Source organism: Schistocerca piceifrons, chromosome 3 (assembly GCF_021461385.2).
Source record: "Schistocerca piceifrons isolate TAMUIC-IGC-003096 chromosome 3, iqSchPice1.1, whole genome shotgun sequence".
NCBI lineage: Eukaryota > Metazoa > Arthropoda > Insecta > Orthoptera > Acrididae > Schistocerca > Schistocerca piceifrons.
The window spans coordinates 576,862,378-576,878,954 of record NC_060140.1 but is presented as its reverse complement, the minus strand read 5'-3'; the positions used below and the strand labels follow the sequence as shown (position 1 = coordinate 576,878,954).

Genomic DNA, 16,577 nt, shown 5'->3' with positions numbered 1-16,577 from the left:
TTTGTATTAAAGAAACTGCTTACAATTCATGACTGTTATAAATGTAGGACATTACTTGTAGATGGCAGCCAAGACTTAGATGCAAATGACAAAGTTTATTGTCATTTTAAAAGTTATGAAGGCATCTTTGGAAGCCTTTTTATCTGTACAGAAGATGTCAAAGAATTTTTAACTCATTGTGAGAGTTCTTCTTTTTCTCCTTCTTTTCTTCTACTTTTGATGAATATGCTCACATGAGTAATTGTGGTAATTTTCACATCTGTCAACACCTGCTTTCTTTGGGATTGGAATTATTATTTTCTTCTTGAAATCTGATGGTATTTCGCCTGTCTCATACATTTTGCTCGCCAGATGGCTGCAAAATACTAATGCGAATTCTGTACAGGCAAATGGAAAAACTAGTAGAAGCCAACCTCGGGGAAGATCAGTTTGGATTCCGTAGAAATATTGGAACACGTGAGGCAATACTGACCCTACGACTTACCTTAGAGGCTAGTTTAAGGAAAGGAAAACCTACATTTCTAGCATTTGTAGACTTAGAGAAAGCTTTTGACAATGTTGACTGGAATACTCTCTTTCAAATTCTGAAGGTGGCAGGGGTAAAATACAGGGAGCGAAAGGCTATTTACAATTTGTATAGAAACCAAATGGCAGTTATAAGAGTTGAGGGGCAAGAAAGGGAAGCAGTGGTTGGGAAGGGAGTGAGACAGGGGTGTAGCCTCTCCCCAATGTTATTCAATCTGTATATTGAGCAAGCAGTGAAGGAAACAAAAGAAAATTTCGGAGTAGGTATTAAAATCCATGGAGAAGAAATATAAACTTTGAGGCTCGCCGATGACATTGTAATTCAGTCAGAGACAGCAAAGGACTTGGAAGAGCAGTTGAATGGAATGGATAGTGTCTTGAAAGGAGGATACAAGATGAACATCAACAAAAGCAAAACGAGGATAATGGAATGTAGTCGGATTAAGTCAGGTGATGCTGGGGCTATTAGATTAGGAAATGAGACACTTAAAGTAGTGAAGGAGTTTTGCTATTTGGGAAGCAAAATAACTGATGATGGTCGAAGTAGAGAAGATTTAAAATGTAGACTGGCAATGGCAAGGAAAGCGTTTCTGAAAAAGAGAAATTTGTTAACATAGAGTATAGTTTTAGTGTCAGGAAGTCGTTTCTGAAAGTATTTGTGTGGAGTGTAGCCATGTATGGAAGTGAAACATGGACGATAAATAGTTTGGACAAGAAGAGAATAGAAGCTTTTGAAATGTGGTGCTACAGAAGAATGCTGAAGATTATATGGGTAGATCACATAACTACTGAGGAGGTATTGAATAGGATTGGGGAGAAGAGAAATTTGTGGCACAACTTGACTAGAAGAAGGGATCGATTGGTAGGACATGTTCTGAGGCATCAAGGGATCACCAATTTAGTATTGGAAGGCAGCGTGGAGGGTAAAAATCGTAGAGGGAGACCAAGAGATGAATACACTAAGCAGATTCAGAAGGATGTAGGTCGCAGTAGGTACTGGGAGATGAAGAAGCTTGTACAGGATAGAGTAGCATGGAGAGCTGCATCAAACCAGTCTCAGGACTGAAGACCACAACAACAACAAGTAATTGTGGTGCCTTCTTTGTGAACATGTTGATGGAGATCCCCAATTTTCCACCTGGGTGCTGTGCTGAAACCAAGTTGATGTTAATAAGACTTTTTGTGAAAGGGAGGGTCTTTTACATTATTAAATTCAGGAATCCAGACTTAGTCTGTAGGAGCAAGAGAAGAAATAAAAAAGTGATGAAGCTGGCTCATTTGGGTTGCTTAAGTGTTAGGTCTGACTCATTCATTTAATTTTATTTTCGTTACATGTATCAATGGGATATAATAAAGTTTTAAAACAGTAATGCTTTTTATTGAAATAACCTTTTAGCAAAAGGATAAGATGGAAATTGTATTTTTGGAAGCAGACTTCCTGGAAAGCAGAACATAATGAAAAGTGATGGGTCGCTTCATTTTTACACAAGGAAGAGCATCTATATACTTCATATGTGGGATATACAGTGTGTATTCGCTTACTTACAGTGCAATAAGTGCGATTGTATGCTACTTCTTAAGTATTTCTTCAAGAATTTGTTGCAGCTTATGACGCTTAATTCAATAGTTCGTGCTCTGTTTACTTATATTTCACGATCATTTATGTCTCTCGCTGTTCTCCTAACACTTATGACGCAAAAATATACTAACTATTTTGTAAATTACGTACAAAACGAATTAAAAACAAACATTATTTATACGTCGCATCTGACGTTAGAGGAAGGCGAGCTTTCTGGCCGTTAGGGGCTCTAGTGTGACTTGAACTGTCAAATGGTAACAAATTTCACAGCAGTGAGTGTCACGACTGTATATATTTGACTGTGGTATTACACTGTCATCACATTTTTCGTCAAAGTTCAAGATGGTTGACAACAACTACTTCTTGTATGTACTACAATTGCACTGTGTGCACATGTGGACGAGAAGTGGGGGGAAAAAGGAAACGTACCTGGGTGAAGCCGTGGGGTTTACAAAGGCACGATAAAAGCATACAACAAAACTTGTTACGTGAGCTTATAGTGGAGGACGTCAAGTCGTACATCAATTTCTTAAGCATGGATGAGCATACATTACTGTATGTGCTCAGTGAAGTGTATCACAAAGCACAATACTCACTGAAGAACTGCTATAGCTGCGGAAGACAGGCTCACTGTAACACTCCGATGCCTTGCTATAGGAGTTAGGTTAGGTCTCGTTTCCAATCTTCTTAATCTTTTTTTGTATTCAGCGTGCCTCACGTTGTACAACGCCTCATCAGCTTCATACATCTCTATTAATTTTGTAGTTGTCGGTACACGCCAATTGTATTTACCGGCAATGTCAATGAAAACACTACACATGACAGACCGCTGCAGCGATGCAAGCGCTCCACGTGCGTGGTAACGTGTAATACCGGCCAAAGATAAATCCCAACAGTTCTTTCAAAGAAAAATCTCGACAGTTCTGTCAACCAATGAGAATAGAGTTCATTAACCAATGAAAATGTTCGGCCCGACTGGGCTGGCAATTCTCCTAGAATTCACAATTCTTATTTGTTCGGCGAGTGGGGGAACTTTGTGGCGTGCGTCTTCTGATCCCAATAAGGCCTGGTACTCTATGACATATAATATGTGCTGTTGTTGTCATGTGGAATTCATTAGATCTGTGAATATGAGATATATGTCCGGTGAAAGTTATCTTCTGCGGCGAGGGATATGTGAACATGTAAACAACGAAATGCAAATTTATATCCCCACAAAAACAAATGGTCAATGGAAGCGTCCGATTCCACCCGTCTACCTTGACCCGTGACGTAAGGGTGTAATGGCATATTCTATAGAACATCCTGAAACTTCTGAAGTGTTTGGACGACTGCCTTTTATGGATTACATCCGCATTCACATATTCTGAGATTTAATGTAAGGGAATTTTATAGTACTTGACACACAGTTGCTGCTTTTGTCACACAAAACGAACAGTTTCTGTGGAGGTGTGCAGGTATTATCTCATCTAGGAAGTACATGCTATAAAAATGCCAATAGCTTTAAAGTTTGTGACATCAGGTACTTTATTTTGTATGCCAATGAATCACGAATGTCAAATTGTAATACTTTGTTATTGGTTGCACATTTAGATAGGAGACTAAGATCCAACAGTCATCACATGTTGGTGCAAGAATAAGTCAATATGTTGGCGATAAGTGCAGGCCTTTCTATTTCCTACTGAATGGGAAGTATCACTTGGCAGCAGATTCAGATGTCACATGGTGTATACAGGTGCGAGAGTGCATGCAATTGTAGGTTGTCAGCACTTTACGACTGTACTTGGTTGATCCTATGTGGCTGCTCTGAAAAGTTCATGTAACATAGTTTTTTTGTCAGCTGAAATGGTAACCTTGCTAACCATATGTCACATATTGTGCCAAAAGTATGAAACTGCTGATACAGTTTTACAACGGCTAAAAATCCTGCGCTACAAATATTGCTTTAGAAGGAACAGTGAACTTCTAGCATATGCCATAAGCTTGGTATTTAGTGTGGTCATAATATTATTTTGAAAGTAACCACATACTTCAGTGATAGCCCTTATAGCATGCAGTGTAGGGTTTTTCTTATTGTACTTGTGTTGTAATATGTCAGAGTTGTGGAAACAAACTTTAAACTGGTGGCAATGCATGCCCAGTTTATCTCATTATGTAGTTGTAATTGAAAAAGAAATACAAATCTAATCTAGAACTTGATCTTGAGATCCTAATAAATTTTCTCCCATAGGAAAAAGCACATACTATCATGAAGTTTAGCGTAGAAATTACTATATCCCTTACCTCACAAATGTGTGAGAAAGCTTTAAGTTTTTTGTGTTCACAAAAAAAAATATTATTACAGATAATTGTACTGTTCAAATTTTGTAGTAGGTTACTGAAATTCCTTGTAATGTAAAGGGTTATGAATAATGCCAGCTGGAAAGTCTCAGGTGACAGTAGTGTTAGGATAATGACCAGTTTCAGAAAGTCTATAAACAGTAGCTTGTACATATTATGCTGGTTAGTCTGTTTTACAATCAGACAGGCCATCGTATGCTACTGGTTACAAAACACCTCTGAAATTTTGTGGCTTGGCATTCACAGAGTAAATGAAACTACCCAAAGTAATGCTGTAGCTGTTCTAGTGGCCAGTCAAAGACCAGTCTATGCAAACATGTACAAGAAGGCCTTTACATGAGAAAGCAGAATATAGCTCCGGAGATTGAAAGTATGCAAATAGTAAGCAGTTTGTTCCCTGAGTGAGCCTGCCATTTGGAAGCTACAGAAATGTAAGAGGTCAACATAGGGAAACAGTTCAGTTATGTTTTACAAAAGAAATTAGTTACACAACACTTGTCAAACCACAAGATGCTGAAAGTAATGAAGGTGATTCACTGTATGCAGTGGACAGAAAATGACTTGATGGTACTTTACTTGGTGCCACCTTTTTATGCAGAACAGGAATGAAACAAAATTTTGTGTACATTGTAAAAGTAACTAGATAATTGTGTGGTGGTGCTTGAGATAAGTATCTTCCCTCCCCCCCTCTCCAGCTGCTCCTCAACAGTGTCTTCTCAGTATTTTTCAATTATTTTAGCCTTTCACATATCCAGTTAAAAAGTGTGTGTGTGTGTGTGTGTGTGTGTGTGTGTGTGTGTGTGTGTGTGTGTGTGTATTTCAGCGTTTTATGAATATGAATGATTTGTTTCAGAAGAATTTTGAATCAAAAAATGTCTTGCATATTCAGTTCTTTCTGCAATTTTTTTTTTCAGAGCATTGTATTTCATGTGACCAGCTTTTGACATACATATTGCAACTGTAGATGGTCTTGTTAACAGAAACTTATCTCAGGTACAAAAATAATCGTAGAATTGGGAAACATAACTTCTAGAGTGCTACAAGGTTTGGGACTGTGCCCTCTGTTGTTTCTAACCTATATAAATGACGTCTGATTTCTTGGAAGGTCAGTTCAAAAACTGCACTGTACGCTGGTAACATAGGCTTACTAATCAGAAGTCCAAACTCAACCGTAGCAGACAGAGGTCAAATGACAGGTCGGCAAGTCTACAAGTGATTCACAATGAATAGTTTAATTCTTAATCTCTCATTGACTTCTGCTGTTCAATATCAAATGAGCAATAAGAACTTTTTAGTATGGGAAGTGTATGTAAGTCATATGCTGAATGAAACACTGTGTGAAATTCATAGGAGTCCAGCTGGATAATATTTTTAAAAGGTGCCTCCATACACATAAAATAATCAAGGAAGACAGTTCAGTGTGTTATGCCCATAGAAGCGTCTCCTTTTGTGCTGATCTAAATATTGTTCACGACTGGTTTGAAGAACATTCTGGATAATTCAAGCGAATTATTTGGCCATCGAGATTGCCCAATATGAATCACATTGATCATTTATGGAACATAATCAATAGGTCAGTTCACGCACAAAATCAGCACCGGCAACGCTTTCGCAATTATTGAAGGCTGTAGAGGCGGCATGGCTCAATATTTCTGCATGGGACCTCTAACAACTTGGGTCCATGCTACGTCAAGCATTTGCCCTATGCCAGGCAAAAGGAGGCCCAGCACAACATTAGGGGTTATCCCGTGGCTTGTGTCATCTCAGTACAAAGTGTTTTATTCATCGGAACCCCCCCCCCCCTCCCCACTTCATGAACCATGGACCTTGCCATTGGTGGTGTGGCTTGCGTGCCTTGGCGATGCAGATAGCTGTACCATAAATGCAACCATAACAAACGGCTTTCTGTTGAGGGACCAGAGAAACGTGTTCCTGAAGGAGGTCAGCAACCTGTCAGTAGTTGCAGGGGCAACAGTCTGATGACTGACTAATCTGGCTTTGTAACCTCAACCAAAATGGCCTTGCCATCCTGGTGCTGTGAACAGCTGAAAGCAAGGGAAAACTATAGCCATAATTTTTCCCGAGGGTATGCAGCTCTAATGAATGATTAAATGATGATGGCATCCTTTTGGGTAAGATATTCCACAGGTACAATAGTCCAGCAAATGGATGTCTGGGTGGGGAGCACTCAGGAGGGTGTTGTCATCAGGAGAAACTAAAGTGGCATTCTATGGATCGGAGCATAGAATGTTAGATCCCTAACTGGATTGTTGTTGTTGTTGTTATTGTTGTTGTCTTCAGTCCTGAGACTGGTTTGATGCAGCTCTCCATGCTACCCTATCCCGTACAAGCTTCTTCATCTCTCAGTACTTATTGCAAACTACATCCTTCTGAATCTGCTTAGTGTATTCATCTCTTGGTCTCCCTCTACGATTTTTACCCTCCATGCTGCTCTCCAAAACTAAATTTGTGATCCCATGATGCCTCAGGACATGTCCTACCAACCGATCCCTTCTTGTCTATTCTGCCACAAACTCCTCTTCTCCCCAATTCTATTCAATACTTCCTCATTAGTTATGTGATCTACCCATCTAATCTTCAGCATTCTTCTGTAGCACCACATTTCGAAAGCTTCTATTCTCTTCTTGTCCAAACTATTTATCGTCCATGTTTCACTTCCATACATGGCTACACTCCGTACAAATACTTTCAAAAACAACTTCCTGACACCTGACACTTAAATCTATATTCGATGTTAACAAATTTCTCTTCTTCAGAAACGCTTTCCTTGCCATTGCCAGTCTACATTTTATATCTTCTCTACTTCGACCATCGTCAGTTATTTTGCTCCCCAAATACCAAAACTTCTTTACTCATTTCATAATCTAATACCCTCAGCATCATCCGATTTAATTCAAGAACATTCCATTATCCTCATTTTGCTTTTGTTGATGTTCATCTTGTATGCTCCTTTCAAGACACTGTCCATTCCGTTTAGCTGCTCTTCCAGGTCCTTTGCTGTCTCTGACAGAATTACAATTTCATTGGCGAACCTCAAAGTTTATATTTCTTCTCCATGGATTTTAATACCTACTCTGAATTTTTCTTTTGTTTCCTTTACAGCTTGCTCAATATACAGATTGAATAACATTGAGGAGAGGCTACAACCCTGTCTCACTCCCTTCCCAACCACTGCTTCCCTTTCATGCCCCTCGACTCTTATAACTGTCATCTGGTTTCTGTACAAATTGTAAATAGCTTTTCGCTCCCTGTATTTTACCCCTGCCACCTTCAGAATTTAAAAGAGAGTATTCCAGTCAACATTGTCGAAAGCTTTCTCTAAGTCTACAAATGCTAGAAACGTAGGTTTGCCTTTCCTTAATCTTTCTTCTAAGATAAGTCGTAAGGTCAGTATTGCCTCACGTGTTCCAATATTTCTGTGGAATCCAAACTGATCTTCCGCGAGGTCGGTTTCTACCACTTTCCATTTGTCTGTAAAGAATTCATGTTAGTATTTTGCAGCTGTGACTTATTAAACTGATAGTTCGGTAATTTTCACATCTGTCAAAACTTGCTTTCTTTGGGATTGGAATAATTATTTTCTTCTTCAATAGGATAGATAGGATAGAAAATTTAAAAAGGGAAATGGGTAGGTTGAAGTTAGATATAGTGGGCATTAGTGAAGTTTGGTGGCAGCAGGAAAGAACTTCTGGTCATGTGGAAACAGGGATATAAATACAAAATCAAATAGGGGTAATGTAGTAGTAGGCTTGATAATGGATAAGGAAATAGGAATGTGGGTAAGCTGCTGTGATCAGCACAGTGAATGTATTATCGTAGCTAAGACAGACGCGAAGCCACACCTGCCGCAGCAGTTCAAGTGTATATGCTGGATGGACAAGAGAATGAAGAAATGTATGATAAGATAAAAGAAACTACTCAGATAGTTGAGAGAGATGAAAATTTAAATGTGGTGGGGGACTGGAATTCAATAGTAGGAAAAGAAAGAGGAGGGGAAATAGTCGATGAATATGGAAAGGGGGAAAGGAATGGAAGAGGAAGCCACCTGTAGAATTTTGCACAGAGCATAATTTAAACATTGCTAACACTTGGTTTAAGAAAAATGAACGGAGGTTGTATGTGGAAGAGACTTGGAGATACTGGAAGTTTGAGATTGATTATATGATGGTAAGACAGAGATTTCAGAATCAGATTTTAAATTGTAGGTTATTTCCAGTGTCAGATGTGGACTCTTGACAACAAATTATTGATTATGAACTGTAGATTAAAGCTGAAGAAATTGCAAAAAGGTTCACTATGAAGTAGGTGGGACCTGGACAAGTTGAAAGAATGAGAGATGGTTGAGAGTTTCAGGGGGAGCATTTAGCAGTGATGGACTAGAATGGGGAAAGAAATACAATAGAATATGAATGGCTAGCTTTGAGAGATGGAATAGTGAAGGTAGTAGTGCATCAAATAAATAAAAGGACAAGGTCTAGTAGAGATCCTTGGATATCACAAGAGAGATTGACTGTAATTGATGGATGGAGAAAATATAAAGACTGCAGCAAATGAAGTGGGTGAAAGGGAATACAAACGTATAAAAAATATGATTGACAAGAAGAGCAAACTTGCTAAGCAGGAATGGCTGGAGGGCAAATGTAACTAAGGCTTTAGAAGTATATTTTACTAGGGGAAAGATAGATGCCACCTACAGGATAATTAAAGAACCCTTTGGAGACAAGAGAAGCAGCTGTATGGATATCAAGAGCTCAGATCGAAAACCAATACTAAGCAAAGAAGGGAAAAGGGAATGAATTTGAAGGCAATATTATATAAAGGGCAGAGGACGTAGATGAAAACGAGAGGGGAGATGTGAGAAGAATTCGACAGGACACTGAAAGATCTTAAGTCGAAACAAGGCTCCTGGAATAGATGGCATTCCGTCAGAAATGCTGGTAGCCTTGGGAGAACCAGCCATGACAAACTCTTCCATCTGCTGTGCAAGATGTACGAGACAGATGAAATACCCTCAGACTTAAAGAAGAATGTTATAATTCTGTTGCTGACAGGTATGAATGTTACCAAACTATCAGTTTAATAAATTGTTGTTGTTGTGGTCTTCAGTCCTGCGACTGGTTTGATGCAGCTCTCCATGCTACTCCATCCTGTGCAAGCTTCTTCATCTCCCAGTACCTACTGCAACCTACATCCTTCTGAATTTGCTTAGTGTATTCATCTCTTGGTCTCCCTCTACGATTTTTACCCTCCACACTGCCCTCCAATACTAAATTGGTGATCCTTTGATGCCTCAGAATATGTCCTACCAACCGATCCCTTCTTCTAGTCAAGTTGTGCCACAAACTTCTCTTCTCCCCAAGCCTATTCAATACTTCCTCATTAGTTATGTGATCTACCCATCTAATCTTCAGCATTCTTCTGTAGCACCACATTTCAAAAGCTTCTATTCTCTTCTTGTCCAAACTATTTATCGTCCATGTTTCACTTCCATACAAGGCCACACTCCATACAAATACTTTCAGAAATGACTTCCTGACACTTAAGTCTATACTCGATGTTAACAAATTTCTCTTCTTCAGAAACGCTTTCCTTGCCATTGCCAGTCTACATTTTATATCCTCTCTACTTCGACCATCATCAGTTATTTTGCTCCCCAAATAGCAAAACTCCCTTACTACTTTAAGTGTCACATTTCCTAATCTAATTCCCTCAGCATCACCCAACTTAATTCGACTACATTCCATTATCCTCATTTTGCTTTTGTTAATGTTCATCTTATACCCTGATTTCAACACACTATCCATTCCATTCAACTGCTCTTCCAAGTCCTTTGCTGTCTCTGACAGAATTACAATGTCATCGGCGAACCTCAAAGTTTTTATTTCTTCTCCATGGATTTTAATACCTACTCCGAATTTTTCTTTTGTTACCTTCACTGCTTGCTCAATATACAGATTGAATAACATCGAGGAGAGACTACAACCCTGTCTCACTCCCTTCCCAACCACTGCTTCCCTTTCATATCCCTCTATTCTTATAACTGCCATCTGGTTTCTGTACAAATTGTAAATAGCCTTTTGCTCCCTGTATTTTACCCCTGCCACCTTCAGAATTTGAAAGAGTGTATTCCAGTCAACATTGTCAAAAGCTTTCTCCAAGTCTACAAATGCTAGAAACGTAGGTTTGCCTTTTCTTAATCTAGCTTCTAAGATAAGTCGTAGGGTCAATATTGCCTCATGTGTTCCAACATTTCTACGGAATCCAAACATCTTTCCCGAGGTCAGCTTCTACTAGTTTTTCCATTCGTCTGTAAAGAATCCGCGTTAGTATTTTGCAGCTGTGACTTATTAAACTGATAGTTCGGTAATTTTCACATTTGTCAACACCTGCTTTCTTTGGGATAAATTTAATAAATTATGCTAGCAAAATACCAACACGAATTCTTTATGGAAGAATGGAAAAACTGGTAGAAGTTGACATCAGGGAAGGTCACTTTGGATACCGTAGGAATGATTGAGGCAATACTAACCCTCTCTTAGAAGATAGGTTAAGGAGAGGCAAACCTACGATTATAGCATCTGTAGACTTAGAGAAAACTTTTGATGATGTTGACTACAAGAAACTCTTTGAAATTCTGGAGGTAGCATGGAAAAAAGCAGGGAGTAGAAGGCTATTTACAACTTCTGCAGGTGGCAATTATAAGAGTTTAGGCACGTGACAGGGAAGCAGTGGTTGAGAAAGGAGAGAGACAGCGTTGTAGCCCATCCCTGATGTTATTCAATCTTAACATTGAGCAAGCAATAAAGGAGACCAAAGAAAAATTTGAAGTAAGCATTAAAGTTGAGGGAGAAGAAGCAAAATCTTGGAGGTTTGTGAATGACATTGTAGTTCTGTCAGAGACAGCAAAGGACTTGGAAGTGTAGTTGAACAGAATGGACAGTGTGTTGAAAGGAAGATATAAGAACATCGACAAAAGCAAAATGTGGATAATAGAATTTAGGTGATGCTGAGGGAACTAGATTAGGAAACAAGACACTTACAGTAGTAGATGAGTATTGTTATTTGGGCAAGAAAATAACCGATGATGGACGAAGTTAGGGTGATATAAAATGTAGACTGACAATGGCAAGAAAAGCATTTTTGAAGCAGAGAAATTTGTTAACATCAAATATAGATTAGAGTTTTAGGAAGTCCTTTCTGGAGATGTTTGCAATGTAGACAGGTATGGAAGTGAAACATGGACAATAAAACAGTTTAGACAAGAAGAGAATAGAAGTTTTTGAAATGTGGTGCTACTGAAGAATGCTGAAGATTATATGAGTGGATTGTGTAACTATGAGGAGTTGCTGAATGGAACTGGGGAGACAAGAAATTTGTGGCACAGCTTGACTAAAAGAAGGGATTAGTTGACAGGACACATTCTGAGCATCAAGGGATCACTAGTTTACTTTTAGAGGGAAGTGTGTGGGATAAAAATCATAGAGGGTGACCAAGGGATGAATACAGTTAGCAGATTCAGAAGGATGTAAGTTACAATAGTTATTGGAGAGGAATAAGCTTGCACAGGATAGAGCAGCATGGAGAGCTGTACCTAACCAGTCTCTGGATTAAAGACCACACCATCATTCATCAGAAGCAAGCAGTAAGAATATTGTTATAAACAGCTATCTGTACATCTTGCAAGATATCTGTTAGATACACACCAAGTGGCAGTGTTCGTTATAAAGCTATATGACAAGTAGAAATGTACTGTAAATAGGACTCAGTATTTACACAAGTCAATTTTTTTTTCAAATACCACTCTAATTACTTAAGTATTAAGATCTGAAGCATGCAGACATCCCAAGAGTTTTCAAAGCAGTCTGGCAGCACATTGGCATAAGGTGCAATTAGCTGTCTCAATACGGGAATGTTAGGACTAGTTCAGAGCTCATTGGGAAGTGATTACCAGGTAACTAGTAATTTGGAGCCGCGTGCAGGGCCCTGTAATGTCACAGTTAACAATATTAGGGCATGTGGGTTACAGTTTTTACTCTAATTTCTATTGTACAAATGAGGATGACATCAGTCAGCCCTGTAGCTCAGAATCATGGGTGCCCATAGTGTAATTTGTAGGGGGCAGGGGCTAGACCTGGGGGTATAGAGTACTTCTAATATTTTGGAAAATTAATAGTGACTTGTAAGTAACCATAAGAAGTTCCAGTTCTGATTCTCTTAAAAACCTGCATAATGCCAATTTATACATCATTTCCTTGAAAGAAAAAACCTGACTATACTATACTTTCCCTATACCTGAGAGCTGTGGTGGGGGGCAGGGGGTGAGGAAGGGGCAGCACCCCTTTTCACTGGGTAAGGGTGCCCCTGCTCAGAATGCTCTCCACACTAGTGTGAAAAGAGAATCACTCCTTTGAGGAAAATGATAAGCTCTGGATGAAGTGTTCTGTAGAACATGCTTATGCAGGGCTTGGAAAATCTCTCAGGGCAGAGGGATGCTCACATATGGGTGTAAGTGATGCATTGTCCCTCACTCAGTCACATAATAACATAGCACTGTTTGCAGTCTGAATGCTTCTGGCGAGAAGCTGTGTGCATCCAGTGTGAACAAAGCAAAGCAGTGTATGTCATATCCCAGCAATATCCACTGTGTTCACTATGCCTTTTTTTCATGTAGAGTCATCTTAAAGGCAGAGCTGTAGAATAAATATGGGAACAGTTGAGGCAGTTATTAGTGGAACAAAATACTGCAGTTTGGACAAAACTAAGGATGTTAAAGAAAATGCATTTAATGTCTTCCATAAAAACTCGAGAATACCTAATAATTAACTTTTTCCAGTTCATAATGTGGTTGGTCCAGCAACCAGTATGCATGATATGAAGAAACAAGGAGTCTTGGTTGCAGTGTTAAAAATTTTAAAGCTACAACCAAGATGGCTTGTTTCTTCATCTAAAGAAAACCTTCTAATACTCATTTAGGAAAATGGGAAGTTAGCGGTAATTTCAGCAGATTTATTCAGAAAATCAATCTCACTGTGGGTGTGTACATTTGGGTGTCTGTGTGGTTGCGTGTCTGAATGTGTGTACTTTTGTTGGAGAAAGAGCAAGAGCGTAAAAGGTAGTGTGAATTCTGTTTTATGTTGAGTGTTTGTGCGTCACACATAGGTTAGCTGTAGCTGTGCTGTTTTATATATTGGAATATCAGGTGGAATTTACTTAAATTGCACAAATTCATCTTGATGAATACAAGATAATATCATATTACTGTAGAACCAATAAACAAGGGGGAGTGGCTATATACTCAAGAAAATGGTATTCAGCCCCAAGCCATTCAGGTTGAAGGATATTGTATTGAACAGCTTTTTGAATGCTGTGACTCTATAGTGGATCAGGAAACACACATAGGCAGGATGTCTTAAACATTATAAAGTTGTTAAAAACAGCTTTAATAGGGTTATGCTGTTTTAACTGTAAGGTCATTCTATGTGGGGAATTAAATGTTGGTATTCTGTCTAATAGTGCAGACCGATGGGAGGACCTAAGAAGCTTGTTAGTGTTCAGCTTTTGATTATTTTACACAGAAAAATTCTCTTCGGGGACTGAAGGTCATAGTGCAACAGCTATTGACAAATTGTTTTTGGAACTGACAACCTGCAGTGATTTAGCTGTAAAACCAATTAGTCAACAGTTTATGTGACTATTATGGTAAAATGTTAGCAGTAAAATATACTGACCAGTTAGGTACATATCCTAAAAGTACAGTGTTGTATCGCAGAATCATAAACAATAACTGTCATAGTATTTAGAGAGAAATTATGGGAAGAATGCTTAACTGTAAAATTTTTGTGTGTGGAGAGTTAAATGTAAGTTGATATTCTGCCTAATAGTACTGACTGAGGGAAGGCCCTAATGTTGTCATTGTAGAGCTCATGATTACTTTCCACAGTGAAATTCTCTTTGAGGACTGAAGGTCATGGTGCAACAGCTATTGACAAATTGTTTTTGGAACCAAACCCCAGTAGTGATTTAGCTGTAAAATCAATTATTCAACAATTTATCTCACTGTTCCAGTAAAACATTAACAGTGAGATTTACTGACCAGTTACGTACATATCCGAGAAGAAAAGTGCTGAATTGTAAAATCATAAACAATGACTCAATCCCAGTATTTAGAGAGAAATTACAGAAAGAATGCTGGAGAGAAATTTATAAACCACGTAGTGTTGACAGAGAATTTAACTCTTTCTTAAACATATTCCTACAGTGTTTTGAGTCTTGTTGTGTCTAAGACAAATAAAAGCAAAATTGAGCAGAAGCAATGATAAGAGATGGAAAATTTCTGGGAAAGTATCTTGTGCTAGGAACAGAGTGGCCTACGTAATTCAGAGAACAAGATGTAGAGTAGTACTGAAACTCCATTACCATCAGTATTGTCAAACACTCCACTCTGTTATAAAGACAGCAAAACTCGTGTACTGTGTTCTAAAAATAAAACTCTCTAAGAACAGGGCAAAAGCTTTTGGAAAATGATTGAATAAGAAACAAACAAAGTGTTGATCCAAATGAAACTGAGCTCCCCGAAAATATGTTGGGCAGAAACTGTGACACTTTCAGATTGTTGGCACTAGATTCAGTGATTACTTCCTCACTGTGGCTGCTAACACCACACCTATTAATGATCAGCCAAATGCAGGTGCATTAAATGTACTTCCACAGACACTACATGCTCCACTAACAAATCCAGTTTCAAAAGTACAACCCCTAAGGAGATTACAGAATTCACAGATAACTAAAAAAGTGGTAATTCTGTTGACTATGTTGGTGTTTCTAGCAGAATATCAAAGTCATCCACTAACATGATAACATTACCATTAAGATATCTTTGCAATCAGTTAATGACTCAGGGTTTATTTCCTGATAGACTTAAATATGCTGTAGTTACACCAATCTGTGAAATTGGAGATAAGGAAAGTGCCTTTAATTACAGACCTACATCACTACTTCCAATATGTATCTCTGAAAGTGGACTATGATAGAATACTGACCCAGTTAAATGAGCAGAACTTCATAACCTCTTTCCAGTTTGGATTTTGCAAAGAACTCTTTACACGCTAAGAAGTAGGTGATCTCACAAATTAAATGTTAACAGAGCTAAACATAAAAATGTACCCTGCTGCCAAAGCCTTTGATTGCGTGGTTCACAAAATTTTATTTAGTAAACCCAAGTGTTACGGCATTAATGGCATCCATCTAGTACTGATGGAATCGTACTTCCGTAACATAAAGTAGAGGGTCTTCTGGTCACTGCGGCCTACTGAACTAGTCAATTCCTAGCCTCTGTGCAGAGGCTGATGAGCTACCTCTTACCATCCAGCAAGAACTCCTCATGGTGGAACACATAAGCAAAGTGTGGACCATCTCTGACCATTTTGTTGTTGGTATTGGAGTTGAATAATTCATGTAACAAAGGTTTATTGGTTGCCTGGCTACTAAGCCTTTCACATCCATGCGAAGGAGTGTCTCGAGCAACTTGGTGTAGCAGACATACCAATTCTTAAACACAAATGGGGGAAATCCCCTCTGTGGATGATTGACAGGCCCACTCTTAACTTGGTATGATGGAGAACACAGCAATCTCACACTCCATCTTTAGTTTTAATTAAACTCTGCTACCAAACCACTTCTCAGTTTACTATGCAGACCTGTGGGTAGTGAAGAAGGTAGTGGGACACATGAAACTTCCTGGTGCAGGGAAGTTTCTTCTCTAAACAGACTCTCCTAGTGCCCCTCCAGGCTATTCAGCAAATGTTCCTAGCAGATAGGATAGTTCAGATCATCCAGGATACTATCCACACACAGTAGAGACAAGAGAAAGAGGTGGTCTTCAGCTGGGTGCCTGGGCACACAGGAATTGAGGGGAATGAGGAAGCTGACAGAGCAGTGAAAGCAGCCTACCAGGAAAATACTGCACTTCAACTTCATGTCCCCCTACAGGATGTCATGTTGTGGGTGGCAAAGAGATTTTGGCTGAATGGGAAAGACAATGGCTAGAAGAGGCCAACACCAAGCTGCAGTCAGTTAAACCGACTATTTGTCCATGGCGCACTTCCTCACAAAC

General features: G+C 39.0%; 1 long non-coding RNA gene across 1 annotated transcript in view; it reads left to right on the top strand.

Annotated features, from left to right (window-relative positions):
* Positions 1 to 3,039: 3,039 nt before the first annotated feature.
* The window catches only part of LOC124789535, a 37,242-nt gene continuing 23,704 nt past the window's right edge, over positions 3,040 to 16,577 (top strand). The window contains exon 1 of the long non-coding RNA XR_007016131.1: positions 3,040 to 3,173. This is a non-coding gene — a long non-coding RNA (uncharacterized LOC124789535). The remainder of the gene's footprint in view (positions 3,174 to 16,577) is intronic.